Here is a 19,948-nt window from a genome sequence, read left to right as displayed (position 1 = left end):
AGACTCACGTGAACTTTGGAGATTAATACTTCTTCTGGTCCCAGCTGTCAGATTTATTTCTTCTTTGTAGCTAAATCGGGTCATTATGCTACAAATCTTTATTCTAGATGAAAGATTTAAATCTCCACAGAATTTGAGGAGTTGGGGGGTGTGTGTGCATAATAAGCCATACATAGTAACTGGCTGTAGTTTTATCTGGATGTTTGTATGGAGGCTGCTATCAAATTCTGATAAACTTTTACTGACCTCTTTCACTTTCCAGAGTCCCTGGGAATCCCAGCAACCCACTACATTGTCCGGGCATTCAGACTTGTGCTCAATTATAAACTCTCTTCACATCTAAGACGTCATGTTTCTACAGAGCTACTTTAAACAATCAAAGAAATTAAAGGATCTTTTGGGTTGCTTTGTAATAATAATGGTAATAAAAAATGTTTCTATAACTCAAGCATTTGTCCTTGACGTGTTCTGAATTATTTCTTCAGAATTAAAAAAAAAGGCAGACATAATGGAAGGCTTAGAGATTCCATTCAGCTGCTTGAAAATCAAAACCAAAGAACAGCAGTGGCAGCAGAAGTCTGAAAAGGCATTAAGTCATCAAAATCGCCATTCAATGGAACAGCTTTGGAACAGATGTCTCACCCATCATCTTTATCCAAAGAACCAGGGAGAGGACATTGAATATATTAATAAGGATAATAAAGTAACCAGCCTTAAGTCAGTGCCCCTTTCATACAGGTATTCTTTAGGCAGACTTGTTAAATGGTCCCAAAGCACCCCTTGTAGTTTGTGGTTCATGTAGCAACCTCTTACTTTCTCAGTGTTTCAGGGGGTAAAAGGATGATGGTGAGCACTGAGCCCTAAATCAGGATACTTACATTGCACCTACAGAAAAAGGGAGAGTAAAAACTTATCCGTAGTCCTGATTAGGCTGAGTAGAACGCACTTCTTTCTGTTCAGGAGCCCCAAGCACAAATCAGGATTCCTGCACAGCCTTCTGTGTTCAGATCTCCAGGAGACAAGGATCATTGTGATTCTATGTGGATAGCACCCTGGAGCTATGCGATGCAGAGGCCCTGGATTTAGGGCCTTTCGAAAATGTTCATTTGCCACGTTTATACTCATGTTTCCTTTCCAACTGCTAGAGAGGTTCTATTTTCAATTGCTTCAAGAACAGTATACTTCTCTGAAGGAGGAAAGGTGGAGCCTGTCAAGGAGCAGGGGGAAATGTTCTTGGGTCAAAGTACTTATGTCAAAAGTCCTGTAAAAGCTGTTGGGATCCTGCCATAAATGTTTGAAATCCTGACTGAGAGAAAGGCTAGAAACTAGGGCTGCCCCTGCTCATAACCTCAAGGCCCCATCTGACAAAATTATCTCTGACCTGGTCCTGTCATAATGTCTGAAATTGCTCCTTCTGAAGACCTCTTCCTTGTTAAGTGCATCTCCTCCAGAAGGTCCCTATTTAAATGCTAATGTTTTGCTCACCCAATATCAGTCATTACTTTATCACATTAGCCTCAAATCACCCTGGGAAAATGGAACTCAGTCAGGTAAGCACAAATGAAAGACAAGGTGAAAGGGATGTTCCAGAACATGTGTGGGGAGCAAAGATGTGAGTGGTGGTGGTTAAACAGAGTATACTGGGGTCATCAGCTAGAGTGACAGGCAATAAACCAGGTACTCCCTCTCAGAAGTGGGGCACACAACAAGCTTCCCAGAGGAGGATGCTAAAAGGTAGATTAGGGGATACTTTAAACAAGCCTTATCTCCTTCATAGTTTTATCTAAAGATGGTCCTAGTTGGGTGTAAGTAATTCCAAAAAACAAAACAGAAGATACTGACTGTAATCTTAGTGAAAGAGATGGTCAGACAGTCCATATGCCTCCAGAAGAAACAACTCAACTGGGAATTTTAAACACGCATTTGGCCCTTGCCATTTAAGATGCTCCACTGCAAATTAGGCCAACTCTATTTGACAGAATGACAGCTATTCCCATAGTGGCTTTGGGATGTTATTTGAAAATCAGATTATTTATTTTTTAAAGGCAACATCTATTGTTAGGCTTGTTTTTCTTTCAGTTAATCTAAATGGGAACATTCTTATCTGCAAGGACACAGATACCTTTTTGTGGGGCTTTCTGCAATATATAAATGTGTTGCATGGTAATGATCTTTCTGGTTAAATTAAGATGTTCTACAAAAGTCTGTATGTACAAACAGCATGGGTTGGATGTAGGAAAGAACTATTCATTGGGTGTCTAAAAGCATAAGATGAACAGCACAAGATGGCACAATATTTGTGCAAACCTATTTTTTGGAACATATTTAAAATCCAACTTGTTTTATTAATTTTTTTTAAATGATGCTTATTCTTAACATGTTCAATGTCTCCCAGAGGGAAAAGCAGTCTGCAAAAAAGCTTTTGATCTTCACTTATTTCAAGCATCTGCGAATTAAAAGACCTGTTGGGGTCTTTTTTCACTCATTTGTTGGCTGAGAGGCACTTTTGTTTTCAAAGGGAAGAAAGATGTTCATTTAAATTTGGAGGAATTTCCTTGAATTTAAGAAATAGCAATGTCTCTATGTAAATAGGAATATGTGACTTCTCAAGTATTTTTCAGTGGTTCTCCACCGGAAGGAAAATTTCAGAATACTCAATCAATAGGGCAGGAATACATGTCCATCAAAGTATGTCTGTGTTAAAGAAAGTATCTTTGCACTTAAGGTATCACCTGCTGACAGTGAGGGAATTTGTTCCTGGGCAGAAGAAAGATGACCTGGTGAGATAAAATTGTGCAGTATTGGTGAAAACAAACTTTTTTGGTCAAGCTGACATGGATTTGAGTTCTAGTTCTAACACTTCTTAATTGAGTTGAAGCTGGAGAAGTCATGTAATCCCTCAGAGCCTCAGTCACATTATCTACAAAATAGGCACAATATTAGTCCTTCTTTCACAAGACTGTTGTTAAACATTAAGATGAGATAATGCCTATAAATAGTAATGAACATACAGTGCACAGTGCCTGGCATGTAACAAGCATCCAGTAAATACAACAATCTGTCACATCATTATTCATCCTTGAAAGTTTCATCTTAGACTAGGTCTGAATCAAGCTCAAGATATGAACACTTTTGGTCAAAACATTTTTGTGCAACGAGGAAGGTTTAAGGTAGGGAATCATTTACCTAGCAACAATACAAGCATTCTCAGATATTAGTGTATACTTTTATAGGTGAGTTCTTATAACCACACATAAAATGTTTGATTTGATCATTGCCCTAAACTCTGGAAAAGAGCTGGGAATACAAACCCTTATACATCAGATCTAGAAAGGAGTCGTCATGTCTTTTTACTAATGGTTGCTCCAGAGGCCTCTGAGATACCTGTGAACTACCTATAAAATGAAGTCACTTTGTCACCAAGAAAGACAGAAACAATTTGAAAAGGTTACTGTCATGTGTGGTTAACATGCTGGGAACATCTCAACAAATAAGGAAATCACTCATTTAGTCTTTCCTCTTCCTACCAAAAGAGACATAATCTCAACATGGTTTGTTGAGCATCAACAAAGAAATGAAAAATCTTTGGTGTTCCTGTTATTCACTCACAAAGTAAGTCAAAGAACAATGCCAAACATACAGAACTCCAATGGTGTTTCTTGTTCAGATCTTATGGATTTTCAGCCATACCAAAATCATAAAGAAAGATCATAAATTCCATCCCCTATAATTATGCATATGATAGAAACAAACAGGTTGCTGAGAGATTACATAATCCACCTGAGGTCAGAAGGTTCATTATGGGCAAAGGTCTATGAGAAGGTTTGGCTCATGAGAGTCTATTCAGGCCTCTTTTCACTACCCACATACACCTTATAAGGAAAACAAGAGTTTTGCATCTTTCCTTACTCCAAAATGTATGAGTCAAAAGGAAGAATTTCATGGGGAATTGCAAATCAGACCAGTCTAGTGAAACCAGCAATTTTATCTAAAGTTTATTAAAACAAATCAAGTCATGCTACCCTATTAAGTTTACCTAGAATTCTCAATATACTATGACCTAATAATAACATAAAGAGTAGGAAACTATTTAAGGAATGAGATAAGCCAGACCACGCAGCATCAGTGATTAATGCACAACTTGAATGTCAGGGAACCTGAGTTTAATTCCACTGATGCACTCAATGTAGGCATTAGCTGGTACACTACAATGTTAATAGCCCTGTTGAAGATATAAAAGTTTTCCCTTAATAAACTCTTAGGCCCCGGGTAAGTTTGATTTTTAACTATAAAACTCTTATAAGTTTTTGTTTAAAAAAATGATTCATTTTAGGTTTTCTCCAGTTAGCCCAGTTCATTCTTCAATCACTTTTGTGAGGTCTACACACACACACACACACACACACACACACACACACACACACACACACACATTCACCCATTCCACCCTCGTTTCTGCCAGGAATTGTATACTGCACTAATTACAATAACAATTCTGCAACAAGGACAGTTATTTGTTTGTTTACAATTCTGATTTGTAGTTAATAAAGAAGGGAGAAGTCAGAAGCCTCTCCAGATAAAATGAAGAACTACTCAGCTACTTCTCAGAGCTGGGAAAGGGTGTCTGTAGGAAGCTGAAGGGAATTGAAACATCAAGCGAGAATTTCCCTGTTCTCATTCAGTCTGAAAACCAATATAGAATTGGAAACCTTGCTTCACGCTTCCTTACCTCAGTACCTGCAAAGCTCACATAGCACCCTATAATTCAAACAGAGAATGAGATGGCCTGGGGGCGTTGTGTGAACGAGTCAGGAGCCAAGCAAGACAGGCTGAATTCAAGCTTCCCTGGTACTGATGACATCCGTTAGCTTCCACTATTTCTGACTTTTCTATGTTTGCTATCTAATTATGTCACATCTTGAAAATGCAGCAAGAGAAAATTCCATTTCAGCTCTAATAATAGAAATGGGTAATATTTACCACTTTAACAGATTGTGCTGTGTTGTGAATGAAGGCTGACTCTTCAGTCACGTTATATAGATGAAGTTGCTTCAGCAATAGTGGAACATATGGGAATTAGAAAACTAAGTAGACTATGGGAGTGATGTGATTTTAAGAAAGTAATTTAATCTAAATCATGGTGTTAAATGGAAATCTTATCCATAAGAAATTGTATGCTGGTAAAGCAACTAAACATCTAAGTAGGGGGAAAAAGGCAATTTTAAAATGTTATTTTAAAGTATATTAGTGGCACTGAATCCTACTCTATTGAAAAATCAGATCATTTGCCCAAACAAAAGCTTAGACTATAAACTTAGTAATAGCAATATGCAGCATTAGTGGAAAATAGAAGCAAATGCCAAGATGTCCTTGAGCCACAGATGAAAACAAAATGACTGAATAAACCATCTGTATAAACCATAACCAATATAGAAGAGAATAAGAAACACTTGATGAAAAATCAAATAATGGTGATGCTTGGGTAGCTCAGTGGGTTAAGCACCCAACTTCAGCTCAGGTCATGATCTCATGGTTCATGAGTTCCAACTCCATGTCTGGATCTCTGCTGACAGCTCAGAGCCTGGAGCCTGCTTTGGATTCTGTGTCTCCCTCTCTCTCTGCCTCACCCCTGCTCATACTCTGTCCCTGTCTCTCTGTCTCAAAAATAGATACACATTTTTTTTTAATTTTTTTTAACGTTTTTATTTATTTTTGAGACAGAGAGAGACAGAGAATGAACAGAGAGAGAGGGAGACACAGAATCAGAAGCAGGCTCCAGGCTCTGAGCCATCAGCCCAGAGCCCGACGCGGGGCTCAAACTCATGGACCATGAGATCGTGACCTGAGCTGAAGTCGGACGCTCAACCGACTGAGCCACCCAGGCGCCCCTAGATACACATTTTTTAAAAAAAATTTTTAAAGATTGAAATAATAATGTCTGAGGAAAAATGATATATATTCTCTATATGGAGTTTCTCTCTATTTTAATTCCACAAATCCCACAATTTCAAATTTCCACCATAATTAAAATGTATTATCCCATCACTGTTCCAATTGGAAGCTACATGTGGACACTCACCCGGAGAAAATTAGGAATGCTTTCAGCATATTGAAAACAATCCATTTTTCCCTGGGTCACAACTAAGGACAGACAAACTAATAAAATCAGCTAGTGAAAATGCAACAGCCTCTGCTGAGGGGGGGTAGGGGTGGGAATGAGCCTAAGAGTGATAAGTGGCAGCCAATCTGTAGCTAATAAACATCTCGAGATACCAGTATACTTCAAGAATTGAGAGAATATTCTAAGAGGAAATGCAATATATTAAGTGTTCTGTGTTAATTAATACTCAACTCTTAGGGCATATAATGGCAAATGGCACTATTGTGTGCCACTATATGCCCTAGCAGTTGAGTGGGGGTTAGCTAGGAAGCATCTGTTTTGCCAAGACTCCCAACTCAATTAAAATAAGCCTTAGGCCACCCTAGCCATCCTCAGCAGTTCTTTTATAAGATATGTGGGGTAAGATAACAGAGGACTGTGGACCTACACTAAAAAGTACCCCCAACTACGCAGCAAAGGCAATCATAAGAGGAAAGTATATAGCAATCCAGGCCTTCCTAAAGAAGAAAGAAAGATCTCAGATACACAACCTAACCTTATGCCTTAAGGAGCTGGAAGAAGAACAGCAAATAAAACCCAAAACCAGCAGAAGACAGGAAATAATAAAGATTAGAGCAGAAATTAATGCTATTGAAACCAAAAAAATAAATAAATAAATAACAATAGAACAGATCAATGAAACCAGAAGCTGGTTCTTTGAAAGAATTAACAAAAGTGATACACAATTGATACAAAATTGATCAATTGATACAATTGATACAAAATTGATCAAGAAGAAAAAGAAAAGAACCCAAATAAATAAAATCAATAATGAAAGAGGAGAGATCACAACCAACACAGCAGAAATAAAAACAGTAATAAGAGAATACTGTGAGCAATTATATGCCAATAAAATGGGCAATCTGGAAGAAATGGACAAATTCCTAGAAACATATACACTACCAAAACTGAAACAGGAAGAAATAGAAAATTTTAACAGACCAATAACCATAAGGAAATCAAATTAGTAATCAAAAATATCCCAAAAAACAAGAGTCCAGGACCAGATGGCTTTCCAGGGTAATTCTACCAAACATTTAAGGAAGAGTGAACACCTATTCTCTTCAAACTGTTCCAAAAAACAGAAATGGAAGGAAAACTTCCTAACTCTTTCTGTGAAGCCAGCATTACCTTGATTCCAAAACCAGACAGAGACCCCACTAAAAAGGAGAACTATAGACCAATTTCCCTGATGAACATGGATGCAAAAATACTCAACAAGATATTAGCCAACAGATCCAACAATACATTAAAAAAATTATTCACCATGACCATGCAGGAATTATGCCTGGGATGCAGGGCTAGTTCAATATCCGCAAAACAATTAACATGATTCATCACATCAATAAAAGAAAGGACAAGAACCATATGATCCTCTCAATAGATGCAGAGAAAGCATTTGACAAAAATACAGCATCCTTTTTTGGTAACAACCCTCAAGAAAGTAGGGATATAAGGAGCATACCTCGAGATCATAAAAGCCATATGTGAACGACCCAACAATAATATCATCCTCAATGGGGAAAAACTGAGAGCTTTCCCCCTAAGGTCAGGAACAAGACAGGGATGTCCACTCTCACCACTGTTATTCAGCCTAGTATTGGAAGTCTTAGCCTCTGCAATCAGAAAACACAAAGAAATAAAAGGCATGCTAATTGGCCAGGAGGAGGTCAAACTTGCACTCTTCGCAGATGACATGATACTCTATATGGAAAACCCTAAAGATTCCACAAAAAAACTGCTAGAATTGATTCATGAATTCAGCACAGTTGTAGGATATAAAATCAATGCACAGAAATTGGTTGCATTCCTATACACCAACAATGAAGTGACAGAAAGAGAAATCAAGGAATCGATCCCATTTACAGTTGCACAAAAAAACATAAAATACCTAGGAATAAATCTAACCAAAGAGGTGAAAAATCTATATGCTGAAAACTATAGATAGCTTATGAAAGAAATTGAAGAAGACACAAAAAAATGGAAAAAGATTCCATGCTCTTGGATAGGAAGAACAAATATTGTTAAAATGTCGATACTACCCAAAGCAATCTACATATTCAATGCAATCCCTATCAAAGTTACACCAGCATTCTTCACAGAGCTAGAACAAATAATCCTAAAATTTGTATAGAATCAGAAAAGACCCCGAGTAGCCAAAGCAATCTTGAAAAAGAAAACCAAAGCAGGAGGCATCACAATGCCAGACTTCAAGCTATACTACAAAGCTGTAATCATCAAGACAGTATGGTACTGGCACAAGAACACTCAGATCAATGGAACAGAATAGAGAACCCAGAAATGGACCCACAGACATATGGCCAACTAATCTTTGACAAAGCAGGAAATACTATCCAATGGAATAAAGACAGTCTCTTCAGCAAGTGGTGCTGGGAAAACGGGACAGCAACATGCAGAAAAAATGAACCTGGACCACTTTCTTACACCATGCACAAAAATAAACTCAAAATGGATGAAAGACCTAAATGTAAGACAGGAAGGCATCAAAATCCTCGAGGAGAAAGCAGGCAAAAACCTCTTTGATCTTTACTGATCATGATTCACCATAGTGGAGAACCATCTATCCTGCTAATAGACATCAAAAGAAAGCCAGACTGGATACTTATATCAAACAAACTAGATTTTAAACCAAAGACTGTAACAAGAGGTGAATAAGGCACTATATCATAATAAAGGGATCTATTCAATAAGATCTAACAACTGTAAATATTTATGCCCCCAACTTGAAACACCCACATATTTAAATCAATTAATAACAAACATAAAGAAATTCATTGATAACAATACAATAGTAATAGGGGACTGTCACTTGCAGCAATAGACATATCATATAAGTAGAAAATCAACATGGAAACAATAGCTTTGAAAGACACAGTTGACCAGATAGACTTAACAGATATATTAGAATATTTCATCCTAAAGCAGCACAATACACATTCTTTTCTAGTGCACATGAAACATTCTCCTGAATAGATTACACACTGGGTCACAAATCAAACAAATGTTGCTAAGGCCAATATCCAATAAATTATTGCCTATATTTTCTTCTAGGAGTTTTATGGTTTCTGGTCTCACATGTAGATCTTTAATCCATTTTGAGTTTATTTTTGTGCATGGTGTAGGAAGTGGTCCAGCTTCATTCCTTTGCATATTGCTGTCCAGTTTTTCCAGCACCATTTATTAAAGAGATTTTTCCCCATTGCATAGTCTTGCCTTTTTTGTTATAGATTGACCATATAAGCACGGGTTTATTTCTAGGCTCTCTATTCTGTTCCATTGATCTCATGTCTATTTTTGTGCCAGTAACATACCATCTTGATTACTATAGTTTTGTAGTATATCTTGAAATCTGGGATTGTGATAATTCCAGCTTTGTTCTTCTTTCTCAAGATTGTTTTGGCTATCTGGGTTCTTGTGTGGTTCCATACAAAGTTTAAGATTATTTGTTCCAGTTCAGTAAAAACTACTCTTGGTATTTTGATAGGGATTGCATTATACCTTTAGATTGCTTTGAATAGTATGGACATTTTAACAAAACTAATTCTTCCAACCCATGAGCTCGGTATATCTTTCAATTTGTGTCATCTTCAAGTTCTTTAATCAGTGTTTTATAGTTTTCATAGTACAGGTCTTTAATCTCCTTGAGTAAATTTATTACGAGGTATTTTATTATTTTGGGTATAATTATAAATGGAATTGTTTCTTAATTTCTTTTTCTGCTACTTCATTATTAGTGTATAGAAACACAACAAATTTCTATATATTAATTTTGTATCCTGCATCTTTGCTGAATTCATTTATTACTTGTAACAGTTTTTTTGGTGGAGTCTTTAGCTCTTCTATATACAATATGATGTCATCTGCAAATAGGGACAGTTTTACTTCTTCCTTCCTAATTCAAAGAACTTTTCTTATTTTTCTTTTCGAATTTCTATGGCTAGGACTTCCAGTACTATGTTGAATAAAAGTGGAAAGAGTGGACATCCTTGTCTTGTTAAAGCTCTCAGTTTTTCACTACTGAGTATAATGTTAGCTGTGAGTTTGTCATATACGACCTTTTTATGTTGAGGTATGTTCCCACTAAACCTACTTTTGTTGAGTTTTTACCATGAACAGATGTTGAATTTTGTCAATGCTTTTTCTGCATCTATTAAGATGATCATGTGATTTTTAGTCTTCATTCTGTTAATGTGGTGTATCACATTAATTTGCAAATACTGAACTATCCTTGCATCCCTGGAATAAACCCCACCTGATCATGGTGAATGATCCTTTTAATGTATTGTTGAATGCAGCTTGTTAACATTTTGTCAAGGATTTTTGCATTTCTATTCATCAGGGATATTGGCCTGTGGTTCACTTTTTTTGTAGTGTTGTCTGGTTTTGGTATCAGGTTAATGCTGGCATTGTAGAATGTATTTGGAAGCTTTCCTTCCTCTTCTACTTTTTGGAATAGCTTGAAGAAAGTAGGTATTAATTCTTCATTAAATGTTTGGTAGAATTCACCTGTGAATCCATCTGGTCCTAAACTTTTGTTTGTTGGGAGTTTTTTGACTACCACTTCAATTTCATTACTCACAATTGATTCATATTTTCTATTTCTTCCTAATTCCGTTTTAAAAGATTGCATGTTTCCAGGAATTTGTCCATTTCTTCTAGGTTGTCCAATTTGTTGGCATACAATTTTTTTGTAGTAGTCTCTTATAATCTTTTTATTTCTGTGATACTGGTTGTTATTTCTCTTCTCCTTTTTCATTTCTGATTTTACTTATTTGGGTCCTTTCTTTTTTTCTTCATGAGTCTGGCTAAAGGTTTATCAATTTAGTTGATCTTTTCAAAGAACCAGCTCTTGTTTTTATTGAATTTTTCTATTGTTCTTTTTTCATTTATTTCCACTCTGGTATTTACTACTTATTAGTTCATTCCTTCTACTAACTTTGGGGTTTATTTATTCTTCTTTTTCTAGTTCCTTGAGCTTTAAGTTTAGATTATTGAAGTGAGATTTTTGTTGTTTTTGAGGTAGACCTGCATTGCTATAAACTTCCCTCTTAGAAATGCTTTCATTGCATTTCAGAGATTTTTGACCATTGTGTTTTCATTTTTATTTGTCTCCATGTGTTTTTTGTTTCCTGTTTGATTTCTTCATTGACCTACTGGTTGTTTAGTAGCATGTTATTTAGCCTCCTTAGTTCTTTCTAGTTATTTCTTGTGATTGATTCTTTTTGTTTCATACCATGGCTGGAAATGATGCTTGATATGATCTCAATCTTCTTAAATTCATTAAGACTTGCTTTGTGACTTAACATGTGATTTATCTTGGAGAATATTCCATGTGCACTTGAAAAGAATGTTTTGTTTTGGGAGAGCATGTTCTGCATACATCGGTTAAGCCCATCTGGTTTAATGTATCATTCAAAGACATCGTTTCCTTATTGATTGTCTGCCTAGATGATCTATCCATTGATGTAAGTAGGTGTTAAAATCCCCTATTATTGTCATATTAGTGTCAGCTTCTCCCTTTATGTCTGTTAATATTTGTTATATATTTGTTATATAATATAACAACTTAAGTATATAGCAGTCTATATTAAGTTAATGGCCACTTAAGTTCAAATACATTCTAAAAGAATTCCATTTTTACTCCCCCTTCCACATTTGTATTGTTATATTTTACACCTTTTTATTTTGTGAGTCCCCTTAACAAATTTTTAGATGTAATCAATTTTACTATTTTTGTGCTTTAACCTTCATATTAGCATTATAAGCAATTGCTCTACTACTTTTACTGTATGTTTGCTTTTACTCATGAAATTTTTCCTCTTATAAATGTTCTTGCTTCTGGTTATGGCCTTTTCTTTTCCACTTAAAGAAATCCCTTTATCATTAGTGGTGGCAAACTGCTTTAGCTTTTGTTATGATCTCACGGTCCTTGAGTTTAAGCCCTGCTACTTTAAAAATTCTCTTTATTTTTAATCTTTGACGTTTTAATTACTATATTTAGATCTCCTTGGGTCCATCTTGTTTGGAACTCTCTGTTCTTCCTGAACATGGATATCTGTTTCCTTCCCCAGGTTAGGAAAATTTTCAGCTATTATCTCTTGAAACAAGTTTTCTGCTCTCCTCTCTCTCTCTTCTCCTTCAGGGACCCTTATAATACAAGTGTTTGTTTGTTTGTTTGTTTGTTTGTTTGTTTGTTTGTTTGTTTGATGTTGCCCAAGGGATCCATTAACCTATCCTAATTTTTTTACCATTTTTCTTTTTTTTAATTTTTTTAATGTTTATTTATTTTTGAAAGAAAGAGAGAGAGAGAGAGAGAGTGGGGAAGTCAGAGAAAGAGAGAGAGACACAGAATCCAAAGAAGGTCCAAGCTCTGAGCTGTCAGCACAGAGCCCAGTGCAGAGCTTAAACTCAGGACTGCGAGATCATGACCTGAGCCAAAGTCGGACGCTTAACCAACTGAGCCACCCAGGTGCCCATACCTTTTTTCTTTTTGCTATTCAATTGGGTGCTTTTCACACCCTGTCTTCCAGATAGCTTCCAGATTGATCCATTCTTCTGCATCCTCTACTCTTGACTCCCTCTAGTATATATTTCATATCAGTTATTGTATCCTTCAACTCTGATTGATTCTTTTTTATATTTTCTATCTCTTTGTTGAAGTTTAACTGAGTTTATCCATTCTTCTCTCCAGTCCAATGAGCATCTTTATGACCATTACTCTTTATTAAGTAGATTTATGAGATGTTTATTAGATAGATGGGTTATCCTTGTTTCATTTAGTTCCTTTTCCAAGGTTTTGTCTTGTTCTTTTGTTTGGAGCATATTTTTCTGTCTCATTTTGCTTGACTTTCTGTGCTTGTTTCTATGAATTAGGTGGAACAGCTACTCCTCCTAAACTTGAAGGAATGGTCTTATCTGGCCATCCCCTATGTAGACTATGTGTGCCTGGTGACTTTGGCTAACTGGCTTGAGTTGTGGCTGCATGGGCTGGGAATATCAGAGCACTCCATGATAGGGCTTCCCTGTTGGGATGGCCAGAATTGAAGCATACATGGGTTGACACACAGAAGGCACCCACCCTGGCAAGACAGCTAAAGCTGAAATGGGTACAAGTCAGTGTGCCCCAGGTTGCTCCACACAGGTGCACCCTGGCAGGGAAGCTAGAGCCAAGGCAAATGGGCAAGGAGGTATTGGGATATTCCATGCAGAGACACCCTGGTGAGTCATTTGGAGCCAAATTGGTATGGGCCTGGAGTGTTCCAGGGTATTTTGCTCTTGTGTTACCTTGACATGTTGACTAGAGCTATAATGAGAGCTCACCAGGGGTATCTCAGTGTGTGCTGCACTGAGGCCACTTTGGTGGGATGGCTTGTGCTGGTGTGGGCTAGGGACTTGGGGCTCAGTGAGGCAGTGAGCCAACTCGTGTGCCCAGACTATGCTCTCATCCACACTGTCAAGGTGGAAGGGAATCATAAACCATCATGCTCACCACCTCCTCCAAGGTTTGGCAGGAAAGGTTCTAATGGTAGAAACTTTATATTCATTCTATCTTCTCTCTTAAACTGTGGCTTTTTTCTGTGCTCCAAGGATGACTAATCTTCTCACAGCCCCTCAGTACTATCCCTCTGTATTGCAGTTTGCAGAATTGGGTGTAGAGGTTCCCTTTGTTACCCTCTCTCTCTCTCTATGTGTGTGTCTCTTGCCATTCTCTATATGGCCTCTCTATCTTTCGTTGTGAGAAGTTGTTCAGTCAGCCCTCAGTTCTTCTTCAGACAGTGGAGGAGATAAGTTCAGGGTCTTTCTACATTGCCATCTGGGACACTCTCCTATCTGGCATCTTTTAAATACACCATAGTTGAAATTTAAATGCAAAATTGTCTACATATCACATACTGCCAAACACGCCTTAAGCAGACAAGAACTATGCTATTTATAATCTATGGGACACCATGAAAAACCTCATTTTCCTAAGTACAAAGTGGAGAAGGTAGGATGAAAGAGAATATTTCACTTAATCTATAAGCTTTAAAATATTAAAAAGAAAGCACTCCAAACCAAGAATTTGTGAGCAAGTTGATCATTTTTTTTATTCTTTTAGGGGATACAAAAGCAAAATATTTAAGGAACATGGAATTTTGCCCTACTGTGAATATTAGATATTTTGCAGGAACAAACCATTTTCCCAGAGTAGAAGATATTTCAAAGGCTGTAACTAAATGTCTAAGAGGAGTAGGGAAGAAGAAACACTTTATAAAGGAAAAGAGATGTGGTGAAGAAAGAAAAGTGGGGAGAAAGCAGATTAAACTGTCTGTTTCATAATTTAGCCCATAATTTTGGTTTGATGTAGCAGCTATAAGAATTCATCATGCAGACATCCTATTAGTGAAATTGATCCACAGCGCCAGCTGCTATTCTATGAAATCCTTCTGAGTCCTTGCCCCAAGTCTGTACTCCCACAGGCAGCTATCTCCCATTGACCATGTGCAGCAGGGCTACTCAGGCAGATGAGTTCCTGGATCCTGGGAGATAATAAGACTCCTTTATTGTCCCACTTGGGCTCAAGGCCTTGATGAACCTTCCTCAGACTGCACAGCAATCTAGGATGCTTCTGCTGACCTTTCTTCTCTCTTTCACCTAAAGTCAGTTTTGCCTCATATTTTTTTTAATAGTTATTCTTTTTTATTATTATTTTTATTCTTTATTTATTTTTGAGAGAGAGACAGCAAGACAGAGTGTGAGTGGGGGAGGGGGCAGAGAGAGAGGGAGGCACAGAATCTGAAGTGGAATCCAAGCTCTGAGCTGTCAGCACAGAGCCCGACACGACGCTTGAACTCAAAAGCGCAAGATCATGACCTGAGCCAAAGGTAGACGCTTAATCGACGGAGCCACCCAGGAGCCCCAGGTTTGCCTCATAATTAATGAGTCTCTCGGCCTCTAAGGACACCTTCTTTTATTTCTTTTCATAGCCATCTCCCCTAACAAAATTTTTGAATATTAAATTCCATCTTGCTTTCTGTCAGAAAAAAGTGCGCAGTGACCTGGAAGCCTGAAAGGATTTCTGTGTTTCCTATAAGTTCTATTTTACCTCATATATACATCCTCCAGAGGTTCTCTCCATTTTTCTCCAGAAAAACTTCGTGGGCTTTTAAAAATTTCTCTTGGTGAATTTTCCCACTTTGTGAACTACTCACACCTACTTGGAAGACCATTTTTGAGAACACTTTGAAAAAAAAATTTTTAACCAGAATGAGGCAGTTTTTCCAGAGAGATAGTTTATACTCATCAAATAAATACTCATCAAATGTTGGAAGCCAGGTCTTGGTTTGGAGTTCCTTATTTTTAATATTTTAAAGCTTATAAATCAAGTGAAACACTCTCTTTCATCCTAGCTTCCACACTTCACACTTAGGAAAATGAGGTTTTTCATGGTGTTCTGAGGTTATAAATAGCATAGTTCTTGTCTATTTAAAGCATATTTGGCAGTATAAGATATCTAGACAATTTGGCATTTAAATTCCAACTATGGTGCATTTAAAATATGCAGGATGACATAAGCCATAAGCTGGGCTTCTAAACCTTGGCTTTTTTATGACTGATATTTAAAATAATGTATCAAGAGGTTAATATCCCATTGAAATTGTCTCTGTGTCTCTTTTACACACAATTGGTTTGACTGTTATGACTGTCAAAATAAATTAGAAAAGAATTGAGCCAATGGTGCCTTTAGACACAGTTTTAAGTATCTCTACGATAGGTGAAAAATGAAAAGGTTAAACTAGAAAACTTCTAAGGTTTCTTCCAGCTTTAATAACATAGGATTCTATAATTCTATGGTTTAATGCAGTCAGATATGTTTAGAGTTCTCCCTCTCTGACCATAAGTTCCTTTTACATTATGTTCCTTTACATAAGTTTAGAGAATTTCCTTCTCTAAACATTTTCAGTGACCATGACAATTCCAAATCTAATATGTGGGCATTGCTGGGCCTCTTCTGTAACTAGCATCGATCAGATGATCAAGAACCATAGCATTGTCTCTGAGAAGGCACAGATCTCTCTTTCCTCATTCTCCTTTCTGTTACTGCTTTGGGGGAATAATGATGGGGAAATTATTCTAAAAACTTCCAACTTTAGCATTTTAGCATACTCTAAAATCAATCCAACACAACCTTACCCAAAGATCATACTTTATACAACCAAAAGTTACTTCAGAAAATGTCTTCTGAAGTGTCTAAACCATTCAACAGGGCCAATTAGCCATGCTTAGCCATCAAAATCCCTCAAAGCCACAAATGCACAACTAAATTCAAACCTCAATCTGAATGATGAGAGAGTAAAGAACCATGGTTTGAGTAGGAGAAGCCAGCTCCCTCCCTTTCCAATAAAAAATAAATGAAACCAATTCAATATTTGCTATTACTCAAAAAAAACTATGAATAATATCATTAACTTTCTTGTTGCATTTTATATTTTAGTATCACTTAAATTATACATATTGTATATGCATAAGTATATGCACACATGCGTATGTATATATAAGCTTTGACGTATCTACTCTATAAATGTTGTTATTCCTACCCTATATTTCTCTTAGGTCCTTAAGTCCCATAACCAAAAAATAAATAAAACTTTAAGAAATTGTCTTGCCATGAGATTTTTAGAAACCTAACCCTCACAAATGAAATGGGATTTCTGAAATATCTGTAAATGCAGAAAAGAGATTCTTTTCTTCTTTTCAAAGTCCTCAAATTCTCTTCAAAGTTACTGTTTTTTCAACTCTACACACATAGTTGTTTTATAAAAATTAAATTAAAACAAACCACTGCTAACTATCTTCTCAATAAAAAATGCAACTTAAAATTTTATTTGATAGTTAGATGTTAATAGCCCAAATGTTCTATACTATGTAACATTTTTCATGTCAGATTGACTAGCAATGTTAACAGCATCTTATTCTTGGTCCCACAAGCAATACAGCTGTTCCTTATCTTAATCATATGAGTGTCCAAACTCATCAAGCAAAGGTTTTTATTTGTTTATAAATGTCGTCACCTGTGGACAGTTAGCTTAGTTAATTAGAGCACAGCACTAATGAAACCAAGATTAAGAATCCCTTCTTTTATGATCATTAGCAAGATATCTTCTCTTAGTACTGAGACTTAAGACTCCATCTAAAATTACAGCCACAGTCTCAAACTTATGCAGTGGGGCAAAATAAAGAATAGGTAAACACCTTAACATTTTGAGTATTGCCTTCATTTAAATAAATATTTTAATTTTAACTATGAACTATTTCATACATATGGAATAGTACAGATAATAATACAGTGGACGCTTGAAACTTGTGGGAGTTAAAAGTGCCAACCCTCATACAGTCAAAAACCCATATATGACTTTTTTTTTTTAATATGGAACACTTCAAGAATTTGTGTGTCACCCTTGTGCAGGGGCCGTGCTAATCTTCTCTGCATCATTCTCATTTTAGTATGTGTGCTGCCGAAGCAAGCACTCCATGTGTAACTTTTGATTCCCCAAAAACTTAATGATTTTAGCCTAATCCTGACCAGAAACCTCAGCAATAGTTGACTAACACATATTTTGCATGTTATATGTCTTATACACTGTATTCTTACAATAAAGTAAGCTAAAGAAAACGAAATGTTATTAGGAAAACCATAAGGAAGAGAAAATACACTTACATTCTGTACTGTGTTTATTGAAATAGTCCGCATAAAGGTGGGCCTGCACAGTTCAAAACTACATTGTTCAAGTCTCAACCATATAACAAAATATGAAGCACCCTTCCCTCAATTTAACAAATGTTGATATTTGGCAATATCTGCCTCAGATATTTATAAAATAAAATGTAGCAGATACAAATAAATAAAGATATGAATAAAGTGTTAGAGATACCATCCCTTACCTCCGTAAGAGAATCACAGAATGCTGACATGAACTCTTCCAGTACATTTTTAAAATTGTTAATATTCTAATACATCCTTCTTAATTTATCTATTTCCTTATTCTTGCACAATTATGATCCTTTCAATTTTTGTTAGTACAACAAGGCTGCAATGATAATTTTGAGAATGCCTTTTCATTTGAGAGTTCAACCACAATATATAACTTAAAAGTAGAAATGTAATCTTGTAGTGTGTATACATTCTCAAGTCCATAGACATTGATTATTAAATTACTTTCCAAAGTACATTCACCAGACACAGACACCACAGTACATTGAGCTCCATAGAGACAGTGACAGGGCAAGTGAGAACCAGACAGGCACTGGGTGACTTAGTGCCTGGCTGAGGAAAATAATTAAACATGGGCAGAGGAGATCCTAAGAAGCCAAGATACAAAATGTCATCATATGCGTTCTGTATGCAAACTTGATGAGAGGAACACGAGAAGAAGCACCCAGATGCTTCAGCCAACTTCTCAGTTTTCTAAGTGCTCAAAGAGATGGAAGACCATGTTCCAAAGAGAAAGGAAAATTTGAAGACGTGGCAAAAGCAAATAGGGCCCATTATGGAAGAGAAATGAAAACTCATGTCCCCCCTAAAGAGGAAACAAAAAAGAAGATCAAGGATCCCGATGCTCCCAAAGGGATTCCTTCAACCTTTTTCTTGTTTTGTTTTGAGTATCGGCCAAAACTCAAAGGACAGCATCCTGACCTATCTGTTGGCAATATTGCAAAGAGACTGGGAGAGATATGGAGTAACTCTCCTGCAGATGACAAGTGGCTTTATGAAAAGAAGGCTGCTAAGCTGAAGGAAAAACATGAAAAGGATATTGTTGTATATCAAACTAAAAAGGAAAGCCTGATGCGGCAAAAAAGGAAGTCGTCAAGGCTGGGAAAAGCAAGAAAAAAATAGAAGAGGAGGAAGACAAGGAGGATGAAGAGTATGAAGAGGAGGAGGAGGATGAAGAAGATGAATATGAAGATTATGATGAATAAATTGGTTCTATTAGTTTTTTTTCCTTGTCTATAAAGCATCTAACCCTCCCCCATATGCAACTCACTCCCCTTAAAGAAAAAAATTGAAATGTAAAAATAAAACAAAACAAAACAAAGCAGAGGCACCAATGTATCCTAAGACCAGCAGTTTTTGAAAGTTCTTATGTTCTGATATTATTGCAAAACACATCATATGATCAGTTTTTAAGTTTTAGCAATCTACTTGTTAATGAAATGTTGCCCCATTTTGTTTTAAATTTCATTACCCATAACTATCAGTGAGGATTTACAACTGTTTATTTATCGGTCTTAAAATTTTCTTCTATTAATTGACTTTTCATATCTTTTGTCATTCTTTATTGAAATATTTCCCTTTTATTGCTTTTAAAGTTTTATTTAATACATATATTTATTAATACTTTATTGGTTGCTTGGATTACAAATATTTTCACCCAGTATAGGGTTTATCTTTTCATTTTATGGCCTTTTATGTACAGATCTTTTTTGTTTTAAATAGCTAAAGTTAATAATCTTTTTAAGCTTTGTGCTTCTCAAGTCTTGTGTAAGAGCTCTTTTCTTAACTTCCAACATCATAGTTGTTTTCATTACTTTTTTATATTTTTCAATTTGTCTTTATGTTATTAATCCATTTAGGATGAATTTTTGTGTATGGTGGGAGGTAGGCCTACAAATTTATTTCTCCTGTATGACTAGTCCATTGCCTCACCATCATCTTATCTTTCACCATTGACCAGAAAGCCACTACTCTCATAGGTTAATTTTTCATATACACACATGGCTGTTTCTAGG

General features: G+C 36.3%; 1 long non-coding RNA gene, 1 other non-coding gene and 1 pseudogene across 2 annotated transcripts in view; 1 reads left to right on the top strand and 2 right to left on the bottom strand.

Annotated features, from left to right (window-relative positions):
• Positions 1-19,948, bottom strand: part of LOC147581085 (uncharacterized) — a 591,397-nt gene that overhangs the window by 456,476 nt on the left and 114,973 nt on the right. The window lies entirely within an intron of this gene.
• Positions 17,583-17,689, bottom strand: LOC112862946 (U6 spliceosomal RNA). Its single transcript, XR_003223807.1, has one exon. It is a non-coding gene; the product is annotated as a U6 spliceosomal RNA (small nuclear RNA).
• On the top strand, positions 18,416-19,138 carry LOC112862144 (high mobility group protein B1 pseudogene; annotated as a pseudogene).

This window comes from Puma concolor, chromosome B2, assembly GCF_028749965.1.
Source record: "Puma concolor isolate L17-30 chromosome B2, mPumCon1.1.hap2, whole genome shotgun sequence".
NCBI classification, from domain to species: domain Eukaryota; kingdom Metazoa; phylum Chordata; class Mammalia; order Carnivora; family Felidae; genus Puma; species Puma concolor.
This window is presented reverse-complemented; position numbering and strand designations above follow the sequence as displayed.